The following is a 13,599-nucleotide window of genomic DNA, read 5'->3' on the forward strand; positions in this document are numbered from 1 at the left end:
TCACAGGGGCACCAGGTCGTCACAGGACCCCCAGCTCCCTCGGGGACTCCCAGCCCCCTTACAGCACCCCCCATCGCCTCAGGAACCCCCAGCTCCCCTACTTTATGGCCCAAAAGCGCGATCCCTCTCCCCCATTACCYGTCACCCTGGCGCTGCGCCCCGCATGCAGGCCACATGCAGGCCTCCCCCCTTGCTGCCCGGAGCCCAGCTTAGGCCAGGTGCCCCAGCCCCAGGGGATGGTGCCGGAACGGTGCCAGGTCAGCTTCGCACCTACTGCGGGCTGGCGCYGGGCGAAAGGCTCCCGCTGGTGCTGGGGAAGTCACCCCGGGGCGCCTGAGGCTGCTGCGAGCGGCCTGTGGGTCGGGGAGTTTAATGATTAAGTTCTTCTGGCACCACTTATCTTCCCAGTTTATCTGCTTCRCAGCCCCCGAGTCACAGCGCTGTCTGCTGGGTGCGCGAACGGCGGGGCCGAGTGCAGCTTCCCCTGCCCTGCCATCGCGCCTACAAAATCACCCGATAGCAAGAGGGCTGTGCCAGGCACAGGAGCCAACGCGTGCAGACTGAAGCGGGCTGGACACYGTGTGCTGTTACTGAAGCAAATTCGCGGAACGCTTTATATTTACTCTCCTGCTTTCTGCTTGCTGTAACGAAGGGATAAATCTATACGGGACAGAATACAAACACATTGAAGGAGAATGGGAGTCAGGATGAGAGTGGGATTGCATGACCTTGTGGCTTTCTGGTTTAAATACTACTTCACCGAGTAATGACAAAAAGATTGTGTTGAAAAGGTCTGAAATTAAACATTAAATACACAGTCTGCCCTATCTGTGAGTGTGTGTTGCCTTTTTGAAAAACACAAACTAGTTTTGTCAGTTGCACAAATATTATCCATTTCTGTGGATATGGCATTTTTTGCAGTATACAATCAACCCACTTCCCTTGTATCACTGAAGACRGTAGAAAAGAAGGGAAAAACTCTGTTAATATTAAATCTCTCCATTATTGTAGATAATGAAAAGTAAATATAGCRTTTTTCTTTTCAAGACCTAGAAGTGAAAATCCCAACAGTGCAACAAAAAAAGGGAATATTGATTTGATTTCAGTAGACCTGCAAAATGCTGCCCCCAAGAGGAGGGAAGAGCCCCTTGCAGCGACACAGGCTGGGCACTGTGGGGTTGGGGCAGCTCTGCTGAGAGGTCCCAGGGCCCTGGTGGGCTGCGAGCTGGGCACAGGCCAGGCTGTTGAAGGATGTGGCTGTGCCTGCTGCTCAGCACTCGTGAGACCGTATCTACAAGCYGRGTCCTGTGCTTTTCCCAGCACAGGAAAGACAYGGATAAACTGGAGCAAGTTCAGTGGAGGGGTGCCACACTGGAGAGGTCTGGAGCACTTGCCCTGACCTGCAGGCTGAGGGACAGGGCTGGTCCAGCCTGGAGAAGGCATGGCTCYGGGAGGACCTCTYGGCAGCCCCCTAAAGCCTACAGGGAGGTCATCAAGAAGGTGGAGCCAGGCACTTCCCAGTGGTGCGTGGCAGGAGGATGGGAGATGATAGCCATAAGTTGAAACAAGAGACATTCAGAATGGATATAAAGAAAAACATTTTTCCCCCATGAGGACAGTGAAGCAGTGGAGCAGGCTGCCCAGAGACCTTGTGCAGGCTCCATCATTGGAGGTTCTCAAGCCTCAACAGGACACAGCCTTGAGCATCCTGCTCTGGCCTCATGGTGACCCTGCTTTGAGCAGGAGGGTGGGCTAGAGACCACCTGAGTCTGAATTGTCCTATGATCCTGTCGGTCTAAGATTTTAAAACTTCGTTTTCAGCAAATGGGGATTTTTTTCAATTGAGCTTTATTAAAAACCAATTTAATTTGGAGACTCACTTAAGCTTGAGTGTATCTTTTAAAATTAATTTAGTGTGAAATTTGTATGGTTGCTGAACTCAGATCTGAAACTGTTTGTCAGAAATCCAAGCAACAATAAAACAGATTTTCCCATGGTGGATGAATTACGTCTAAATATTACAGGATAGATGAGTCTCCATGTCTTTTCAGTTACTGGCATCTCAGCCTAGGCTGCCAGTTAGTGCTTGTTGTCCCCTAGGTAATAGCACCAAGTCATTTCATAATGGCCATGGAGAGCCACCTTGAGGTAGATATAACATACGTTGCAGACCTGAGCTGGATATTATCCAGAGGGTTACAAAGATTTCTGTAACCTGTTGCCATCACTGTTGCCTTCCCTGAAGTTACATCATCCCTCTTTAAATGTGCTGTGCTATTTAAGCCACACTGGAGATGTCCTTTTCAGTACTTCACTGGGAATCCTACATCAAGTGSTGCATGAGTTAGAAATTCTTACTTGATTTTGGACACTAATAGTGCATGGTATATACTGCCTACTCAATAGTTTCAGCCTTTTCAAGAGCCATAATTTCACAGATATTTCCTCAAATTGAGCACTTTAATGGTTAGCTGTGTTTCTCCTTCCAGTTCTTTCTAGTTAATGTCCTGGGCATTAATATAGATGACAGCATCAGGCCCCTGCAGTCATCTCTTAGTGAGCTTCCATTTTAAACTGATGACAACAGCAGGGTCTGCCAGATACATCTGACTTCTTCGAGAACGTTTCTCTGTTGATACCTACTGAGTTCTCAGAACTGAGGAAACAAAAATTTGTTCTATTAATTCTCAAGTCAAATGATTTTTTCATTCTGCTAATGTGCATACACATTCCTGCTACACTGAATTTGCGTGAGCAGGGCATAAACTCTCAGTTCATTTACTTTTAAAATGTGTGAAAAGTTTTCAGAAAATTATTTTAGGTCCATATTTATGATATGGCAATTGTATTCACTTTTATTAGAATGAGGTTTAGCATAATGTGTACAGTTCATTCTCAAGAAGTAAAAATGCTTTGTAGGTCTGCCCCTTTTTTTACTCTAAATAGATAAATGAGAAGGAATGCAGAATCACAGTTTGAGTAGTAAATAGTTGCTTCAGATCCTATATGAAATTGGGCTAGCCACATTAAACAGTAAAACTTAATTAAGGTATCTGTTAGGAGTATTACAGGGCCTATTTGTGATGTACTACAGCTTCAATGCACAATGAAACAGGTGGAAAATCCAGAACTGATTCAGTGCTTTGAAAGGTGCTGATTGCAACTATGACTTCAATGAGTTTCCCGTTACAGTGAAAATAAAAGTTTCTCAAAATAGATCCAGATTAGCAGGCAGAAACAACTCATGGTGGATAATGATGCATATGTAGTAATACTTACATATGTAACTAATAAACTAACTTAGGCAAAAATACTAACCCCTTCACATGCAAGCTGCCAGTTTGGGCTTTAAAAACCTTTGGCCATAACACAATTACGTTTTGGCAGCTGGGCACTCGAATTAGGGCTTCCTGTCGTCACAGTTCTTGGCTGACTCCATACCTGGGTCTCTTAGCACATATGTTGCGGAGGACCACGAAACACCTTTAGACACTTGACCCAGCTTATTTGGAGTGACAGTATCAACGCCAGATCCCAGCATAGCAAAGGCTGAGTTTCCTCAGCCAGGTTTTGTCCTTCACGAGGAAGGGGCAGGTGTGCACCCAGGAAGTGCCAAGGGCCAAGCATTTCCCTCCCTGCAGCCAGGGAGGGCATGGGGAGCAAAGCAGGCCAGGGGCCAGTGGGGGAGAAGGGCAGAGGCAGCGCAGGTCAGGGTGCACGGTGGTAGGGAAGGCCACTGGCAAGCTGAGAGGAAGCCGGTGTGAACCGGGGCAGGAGGTAGAGCCCTGCCTGCCCCCGATCCCAGCCCAGTCCCCTCTCTGCTCTGAAAGACGTCATGCTCTGCTGGCTCGATGCCTTTGACGTCTGATGAACAAACTCCAACTTAAGTGGAGGCCAGGCTCTGCTGCTTGTTTTCTTGGTCATTTCCTCCTATGACTTTAATACAACCATTAAAAAAAATAAAAATAAAAAGGAGAGATCAGACATCCTTTTTATTTTTCAGTGTTACTGACTGCAAACCACAGTGTAAAGGTACTCAATGTTTTCATCTAAAAGAGGAAGGTACATCCTCCGTTATCATGGGGTACCTGAGCATACTTAGGTATATTTAAGTGCCCTTGATATACTTTGAGCCAAATATCAAAATTTACTACTATAAATATAGGTCAGTACTGTCTATCCATTTACTGGAAAGCTGATAGGCAGTGGGTCGCTGGAGGATCAGCTGTTGAGTGCTTGAAGCCATCCTATGGACCCAGCTGGGAATATCACTTGGCAACTGTAATCAGACGTGGATAAGTGGATTTTGCCACTATATTTGACAGCACAGTAAGCACTACTTAATCATGTTTTCCATAGCATAAAAGGCCAGCCTACAAACCTTTCTTTACTGGCACCCTTAGCACATCACCAAATACTGCTCAATGAAATGCACCATTCAAGGTAAAACTGTGACCTCTGGTGGCCATCTAAATTTTTACATCTACAAAAAGATCATTAATCCACTGTCGTGAGACACCTAGATTCAATCATTTTTATATCTTTAATGTTTTAAATGAACATTTTTTAAAAATTTTGGCACCAATATTTCCTGCATGAAGAAACGGATCTTATAAAAAAGTCAGGTGAAGTGTAAGGGGGAAATAATGGCTCATTTAAGTAATCTAAGTGAAATGTGACAGATACAACTGCAGATTAGGTAACTGGACAACAAATGTGTTTTTGTCCCAACTAAGTGAGGAAACTCATAATGCGTATTGAAATGAAGAGCAGCAGACTCAGATATTCAGCTTAAGTAAAAGGAGACGCAAACCTTACACATCAAAAAAGTCAAACAAGCAAGTGTAACTGCCAGCCCACCATGGGGCCCTTACATTGCCATCGCCTGTCTGGTGCTTTCCTGGTTCGTGCTACATAGCTGGACTTCTCATCACAAGACCATTTTCACCAAGATTTCTTAGCTCTTTCGGTTTGGGTACCCCCCGTCTCCAAGTCTTTACAAATCTGTGAGAGCTTCTCCTCTTCCTGTTCAAGTCCTCCATCTAGTCCTCCAAATTTGCAGCCTTCTTATTTGGGGTTCTTCACCTGACAAGCTTCTTCCTCCAGATACTTTGTCACAGGTCTCTCTACAAAACCTTGAAGTTTTAGGGAAACTGGAAGCCACATTCTCCTCAGGCTAAACTCAACCAGTCTTTGTATTTCCCATCAGACCAATAGGTCTTTGTATCATTTCCTTCCACTTGGGAAAGAGAAATGAGCTAAATCTAACCCAGACATTGCTGATCCCTTTGCATAATAAGACAGGCAACTCACACTGTTCATACGCCTTAGCCACTGAAATGCCAGTTGCCAAGATCAAAGGTCCAAGATCTGTAAACAGCAGAGAGACATTTAACCATTTAACTTAAAAAAAAAAAAAAAAAAAAAAAAGTGAAGTAAGGCTTCTTATCACATGATCTTTTCTTTTTTTGATAAAGAAAGCTGCATATTACAAGTCACAATTGAAAAAAGACAATGTGAGAGTGGAAGCAATATTGATCCGAATGAAGTTTTTTACTATCTTTTTTACAAATGGAGTATTTGCATAAATAGAACTGATGCAGAATGGACACAGTTTAACTGGCTGTGTAGATCTGACTATAACAGCAGATGTAGTGCAGCTGAGCCCAGGGCCCTTATTTCTGTTCTCTTTTCAGGTTTTGAGCTAGAAAGGGTAAAAGTACCCCTTGGATTAATTTCTGGTTGCTTGACATTTTGTGTAGGCAATGGCAGGCACTGATGAGGCTGATGTAGGCACTGATGAGCCTAAATGGTAGGCGCTGATGAGCCAAAAAAAGTGTGTTAATGCACCCTGTTAATGCATTTTTTCTTCTTGCAGATGCTGTCCTTAAAATAAAAGCAAGAAAACAGAAATGTTGATCTAATAACAGAGAACCATTTTCTAATAAGAGGTGAATGTTTCTCTCCTGGTCTAAGAAAAGAAATGATTGCTTTAGAGATTTTAAAGAGGATGGCTATTATTAGTCAACTCTTTCCTCTTATATGGGTGGGAGGTTGAAAGAACTAATTTTGAAAGCACGTATTTGGCATGAGTGAGAGCCTTCTTCAAGGAAGAGCCAAGGACAGCAGCGGCCAAGGGGAGTGAAGAAATACTGCACCCAGCAATTCACAGTGGAGGATCACTGCATATACTGCCTTGTTTTGCTTCAGCCCTTGTCTGATAACTGTGAACAGACATCACCAGCCCTGACACCCTGCAATTACGCATCAGCTAAAAGCATCAGCCAGCATAACAGGAAGTTTGGGATCGGGATGTGAGTGACAATCCTGGAAACTGGTTGGGTGAAATGGTTCCTTCATCTACCTCTCACCCCAAAACACAGTGCTATTTTCCCCAGTGGATCTGCCTTCTCTGCTGCTATTAAGCAGAATTATTCTGCAAATTCAAGCACTTTTTCCTCCAGCAAATGATTTATTTACACAACTGCTTAGATTCCTATACTGCATTTATCTAGGCAATGTGATGCCTCAGTTAAAGATAGTCACATATAATGTCTTGATATAGCATTGTATATTTGGCTTTCATATTCTAAACAAGACATTTATCTCCTACCCAACCATCTACACCAGAAAAGTCGCTGAAGGAGTTATTGACGGGTACCATTTTTCTTTTCATGCCTATCTTCAAAATGTCAATATTATACCAAATAATGCTCCTGACAAAGCCAGTATCGTTTACCTTTTTCAAAAAACAAACAAAAAAACCCCACAAAGTACATTGAAAGGTCTGAAAACAAAAAACAAAGCTTGCACCTAAAGCTAAAGAGACAGTGTTTGGTATTCAGAATACAACTTTTATTGTTAGTTTACTTTTACTTTTAATTCATTTGTCGAAAAGCTGCCTAGTAGTACTAATCCATCTAATTAACTTTGGGATTCCTTGTTTTCTTGTTGACAGAGGGCCCATCTCATCCCAGCTGTAAAAGAGCAAAATAATAAAGAAAAGGGGTGAGGGGCTGGTATCACATCTGAGTGGAGAAGAATAACTCATAAGAGCACAGAGCCAGGCAGGATTTAGGACTGGTTTGATTTTGACATTTTCTAGTTGTTTGCAGCAGCATAATTCATTGAGGATTTTACCTCTGTCAAATGTGGTCGTTCTATAATTCCTTTACACTTGCATTGGAAAACCTTTAAGAAAGTCCCTTGTTCCAGATACTGATGACAAATTTTGTTGCCTTTTCCCTGGGTTTGAGCCTGTAACTTTTATTGCTCATTCTATATTCAAGCTGTGGTGAGCATGTCTGGGATGGCTAGCCTGCTGGTGCCCAAATCTTCATAATTCACGTCACACAGAGAGCTGAGCAGCGCAGCCTGAAGCAGCTCACCAGGGGAGGCTGATAACAGACATCAGGGACGGTCACCACACCCCAGCTAAATAGTCCCTCAGAAACACTGGAAAACATGACTTTTTTTTATTATTATCACTGTTTTTAATTAAGACCTGCTGAATGCCAGTTTTTCTTAGCTGTGCCTTCTGTTTGTCAGCCGCACATTTTTCCATGGCAAATTTTCAGGATCCTCTCCTGGGATTTCCAGGTGTCTGTAGGAGCAGCCACTGAGACCTTATTGTGCATTCACAGCAGCTCTGACGGGCTGTTGTGTGACTGGAAATCCTAGACRTATTCACAGCCCATATGCACTGCGGCTGCATAACACCCAGCTCAGAAAATCCCAGGGTTTTAGGCCAGACTGGACAGACTGTGCTTGCATGTTCAATCAAACTCTGCATGCCAGCAAACCTGCAGCATCACATTTACTATTCCTGAGCACATATCTTTGTCCAGGAAAACCTGGAAGCCTTATTTTGGACAATAACTTCAGACAGCCACTCAAGGTTCGAAAATTACCTAAGCGATGGCAAAAATAATATTTGCTAATAAATTTGCTCTCTCCTCTGCYGACGATATTCTCAAGTGAGCAGCAGTTACAAAGCTGGGAATTTCATGTAGGATAGTTGATTTTCATCTGCACTTACCTTAGTTCCTTAGCATATTTTTTCTACCATATCCATTAATTTGTTGCACAGGGGCTCCTCTGTCAGTAGATTAAAGCTACCAAAAAAAGTCTTGCTTAGCTAGCTTTCCAGCCCAWGCAGATGACGTTATAAGACTACTTTGAATTATGATATATGTTTTCCCAGTGCTGATGGCTCCAGAAGGTGCCAAAAAGAATTTTAAACAGATGAACATAACTTGATCAGCATAAAGTTAGAGTCTCGTTTTATTGTGTTGTRTAATGAATTTTCTTAGAGATGCCAATGAAAGCTGAAAATCAAATGCTTAAGATCTCCAAACTGCTGTCTTTATGTTATAATGAAAGAAGAGTGTAGTCTTTCCTCAGCACAGATGCTGACAGAATTAATCCTTTCATTGGGTAATTCTGCAGCATGAAGATGTGCAATTCACAAAGATAGCAGATGTGTTGCTGTACATCAAGTGCCCCTCATATCTCAGGTTATGACAGTCGAATGCAACTTCCATTGCAGAAGTSTGCCAAATGGGGCAAAACACTCTGATCCTTGGTTAGTTCTGTCATGTCTTCTATTATAGGTGTAAGAAAATAGACAACCAAAGAATGGAAACTCAGATGGTCAGCTGAGGTCTTAAATTTGTACATCTGAGTTTCTCCAATTGCATTTTCCTGCCTTAAAAAAAAATCTATGAGTCTCGCATATATTTAAACAGATTAAACAGTGAGGAAGCGGGTTAATTTATCCAGACCTCTCCTTTAAAACAGACAGAAGGGTAAAAATCATTACTGACCTCARTTATTTACCAGGACACCTCTGCAGATGCTGTATTTCCCTGATCACAAGTCACATCATATCCAAACATTTGTATCATCCCGCTTTAGTAGTAGTAAAATAAGAATCAGTTTAAAGCTAGAAAATGAACACATCTTCTCTTTCCTCTTCACCCATCCAGAACAAACAGCAAGGTTTGCTTTAGATGTAAGAGGAAAAGTAATTAAGCTACTATGCAACGGCTTCTGCAAGTTCCCATTTCCTCTCTTTGAAGTCTTATTAATTGAATGCTTAAAACACCGTAGCGAGAAGTGTGCCATAAACACCTCCCATAAAGCAAAATCCCATTATACTGTTTGATACATAAGGTTACAAAAAGAAARGGGTAATACTTGCTAAATATGCAGAAGTAGATCCTGGCATTTAGATGTACTTTAGCATTGAACTGAGGAGCAGAAGGCCAGCTGGTAGCTATCAAGTAGGAAATCACTACAGTTTGACTATTAGTYTTGCCTATCCCTATTTATGAATGGGGAGTTTTAGTCAGTTTGTTCCAATAGTCACTGGGATGATTATAGCTGATTTTATTGAAATATGTGCATGATGGCTGGCTCAGTTTCCAGTGTTCGCTGCTTTTTATGTCTTAGCCTTCTCTTGCTCCTATCTATAATTCTTTGCTATTTTCCCATGCAGCCCTAAACTTCAGTCACTGACTATGGGACTTTGGAACAAAACCAAAATTCACAGGTTTCCCTCTACACACTGGGTGGTCATCTGCCACATGAGGTGGGACAGATGGATGCACAGAAGGAGGGGTGGTGGCAGCAAGCCATTACTTGAAGCACTTGCTTTGACCACTTGCAATCCAGGATGTGGATATGACACTATTTTCAGAAAACATAGATACCTAAAGCMTCTCTGACTCCTGCCAGTTTGAGTATGACCCTGGTTATGATGGGGAGGGGGGGGCCGGCACAGTAGCATTGATAGACAYCGACAATATTAAAGTCCATCAACTAGGATTCATACTGTCTGTACCGCTAGAGCTCATACTTTGAACCCAAGATAAACCTGGGCCCAGGGAACAGAAACAGGAGTATTTTAGACCAYTGAACCAAGACTTTTCTGCTCAACTGAATAAAAAGGGGAAGTAGGAACAGTTCCACCACAAGCCTTGGTTTTGWCTAGCTAGAGCACCTATATTTTAAAGATATGTGCTCTGTACTGGGGCTGTCAGGGCTGAGTTCAAGGAGGCCAGTTTAGCTTAGTTGTGGAGAAACCACACTGAAAGGCTGAGATTGTCTAGACATTYGCATAGGCAAGAATTTGGCCCTGGGATCTTTAGCAAAAACCGAGGCATGCCCAGGAAGAGGCTGGAGGTCTGAGAACTATGCTTTTCAGCTTGCACCTCCCCCCAGACCTTTGTGCTTATAAACCTTTTTGTAGCTGTTTATCAAAGCCGCATATGAAATCTTCAACTGGAAAGTGGTTCTTCAAAGTCTGAGACAAGTTTATTGAACAGTGACTCTTCTCCCCTGACTCCACCTTTGATAATTCATTTTAAGCCAGTGTGTCTCGTTTTCCAGTAYGCAGCTCTGAGGCTGAAACTTGTCTAACAGAGATAAGAGAAGCCATTAGCAAGCTCTTTTGGCTTGTGCCTCCAAAATTTTCTCAGGAAAAGATAARGATGCTAAAGCGAGCTTTCATGAATTATCTTGCACAGTGATTTCATCCTCTCTACTTTGTGGGGGGATGTAATGAGTAAAATTACTAGCAGACACACACTGATCTAGTCTTGTCTGGTTTAGTATTTTCTGGTAGTCTCCTAAGCAGCCAAGTGTTAAAAAGAAGAACAAAAATCTACAGGCTTCCATAAGAAATGTTTATGCCAGAAAACTAAAAATGCATGTAATCCTTTAAGGTGACCTTCTTGCAAYAGCCACTTAAAGCAAAATAGTTTAGATAATTTGTTATTGTATGTAAGAGTTTTAAATTTTGATGTTCACATTTAATTGTTCCTATGCTTTGCCAAAGACCTGTGTGAAACAGACCTCTAGTGGTTAAAATGGGCATTTCTTCAAATTCTTACTCCTCCATGAAGTCCCATGTCCTGTATTTTGTTAGGAGTCYTTGATTCAGGATCCTATTTGAATATTTCCAACTCTAACAGTAATATACAATTTTCAGAAATGTAATCCCCTTTGGTCCCAATCTATGTGGATACTATCGGAGGAAAATTTGAATATCATTTGTCAGTATACACAGATTTGGATGTTTGGATACAGAGATGGATGTTGTTGGATGTTTGGATACACAGGTTTGGAGATGTGGACCCCTCATGGCTGATTAAAGAAATCTGGAGATGTGGGTAACAATGATTAGATAACAATAACCAGACTGAATCTGCAATATTGATCTTTCACTGCACAGTGCTATGCAACCAGCAGTCATCATTCAGAGAATGAAAACAAGCATAAAACATCTCTATTGAAAAAAACAAACAAAAAGCCTCAATCACTAAAGGAGAGAAGTCCAAAATTTATATGTCTGACTTGACTTACACTTGCAAAKATTGGAGATGGTGCAACCTCCACATAACCCTGTATTATAAACATGACTTGAAATGGAGAACTGGTCATTTCAATTCTTCATCAGAGAAAGTCTCATGTGATAGCTCGATGTCAATTCAGGACATCTGGCTCTGTGCAAGATGATATGTAACCTTGGCCTAAATCTTTAATCTCTCTGTGCTTGGCCTAGTTCCACATGTGTAAAATAGGAATGATAGAATAGCTGAGTATCAGTATATTTTCTGTCATTTTAATGTGCTCCAGTTCTTGGAGTCATACTATTGATGGGGAGCGTAATGTTTTTTTTAATTAAAGCTTCCTGAGTCTCACAGCTTGAGAGAAAAGCTAGAAGTGAATGAACCATGGAGAGTGACACTAAGRACAGTGAAAAGCATTTGTCAGTTGAAGAGATCTCACATTCTTTAAACCAAACTCATGACACTTTTGTGGGCCTGACTCATGATTTATGTRTTGCTTTTATCACGTGAGGGTGACAAGTTTGCAATAACATTGCCTTTCTCACATTCCTTCTTGTCCTGGTCAACCTGATTTGTCATACCTTCAGGACAAGGACTGCCTGTTACCACTCTCCCTTGCGCTGTGATGCTAACTCAGCCCTCCAGGTGCAACCATAATATGGAGGATAATATTGTAGAAGAACTTTAAACCAAAGGACCCAGTTGAAAGGATTGTTTTTCTCTCCATAGCAAGATGATAATTTAGGAAAGGTGGCTGCCAAGTTTAGGTGAAGTCTCAGCCTTTGTTTACTAGCCCCAGTTGCTCAACTTTTATGTAAAAAGAAATAATCGATTCATAAAATCATTTTCCTCTGGAAAATCATCTAAACACAACCACAGGCTGTGTCTGCTTATTGTCCCCATAGCCCCATATTAAAAGTTACTCAATTTTCAAGTAGTGTGTGGACTCTTYTTTTTTGCACTTGGCCTTGAAAATCAAGTCAAGCCAGGTCTTCCTTGGAAAGGTCTTCCTTTCCATGCAATATTATCAAGAACAAGAAGAGATCGGCCTTAGTTATCTTCCCGGTTGTGTCTCTGCAACCCCAAACTGAGGACCAACACCTCAAGACAAGCCATTTAAGCTCACAAGTTAAATTCAATTAGGATTACTGAATACTACCACCGGTTGCAACTATTTTTTGGATCTATTTTATTTTTATGTTTTAGCAAAATAGATGTCCCATCTGATTAAAAAAATAAATAAAAAAAGTGAAACACATCAGGTCATTTTCCAGTAGYGAGAAATGATTTACAAGTGAGCAAAATTTGCTAATTAACAGTAATTTTTTTAAAAGAAGAATATTTTTGATAAAATGGAGAACATGTCCGTCATTGCCCATACTGACAATTGTGAAGGAATGATACTGAATGTTATCAGTTTGACAAGACCTCAAATACTGAAAACACTGCTTTCATGAGAGGCAGAAAACCAATTCATCAGTAAAGCTGGAGATTATTCTAGCATAAAGATAGATTTTTGTGTGTGTGTTTGTGATCACAAGAGATAACTCACAGCAATACTTCACGAAAGTGAAGCTTCAGGATGAAAGTGTATCTCAGCAACAGAAGAGAAGTGATAATCTTTTATCTGCTTTCCATTTGATAAAGCTGGGGAATATTCGTTACCAAAGAAATGCCCAAAGCATGTAACAGAATGGCCCTTCTGCTGTAAATACCATTTTCCCAACACGGGGTTGAGTCAGAGAAAAACCGCAGATGACAATGAAAATGAGTGAGAAGACCTTTTATTAATCATTATTARTAGCTGATAATAGCAGATAAGTGCCCACGTGGCACCTTCACTGCCCGGCGAGGGCTCCCCTGAGCTGCCCCGGCATGGGGGCCACATTGGCTTTGGGGATTCCCGAAGCCCCGTGGTGGCCCCCGTTCCCATGAGGGTGTATAGCATCTCACAGGCTCTGCCAGCGCGCAGCAGCCACCACCACTGAGGATGTGGAGCTGCACAGCCCACCATGGGTGCCCTAGCAGCCTCGGACAGGGGCGGCCAACTCTCMGTGTCACGAGTTGATCTGTTCTTGTGGGTTCAGCAGTGCATCCAGAGCGCATTGCTTCTCAGGAGGCTTTCACACGCCGCCTCTCGGCACACGCTTTTCCTCTCCTCCACCTTCTGCTTCCTGGGTTCCCCATACACACACCTCACACAAGCACAGCGGGAGCTATTGCTGTGGACAGCAGCAGAATACCT

Source organism: Rhea americana, unplaced genomic scaffold (assembly GCF_003343005.1).
Source record: "Rhea americana isolate MKP2758 unplaced genomic scaffold, rheAme1 scaffold_83, whole genome shotgun sequence".
Lineage (NCBI taxonomy): Eukaryota > Metazoa > Chordata > Aves > Rheiformes > Rheidae > Rhea > Rhea americana.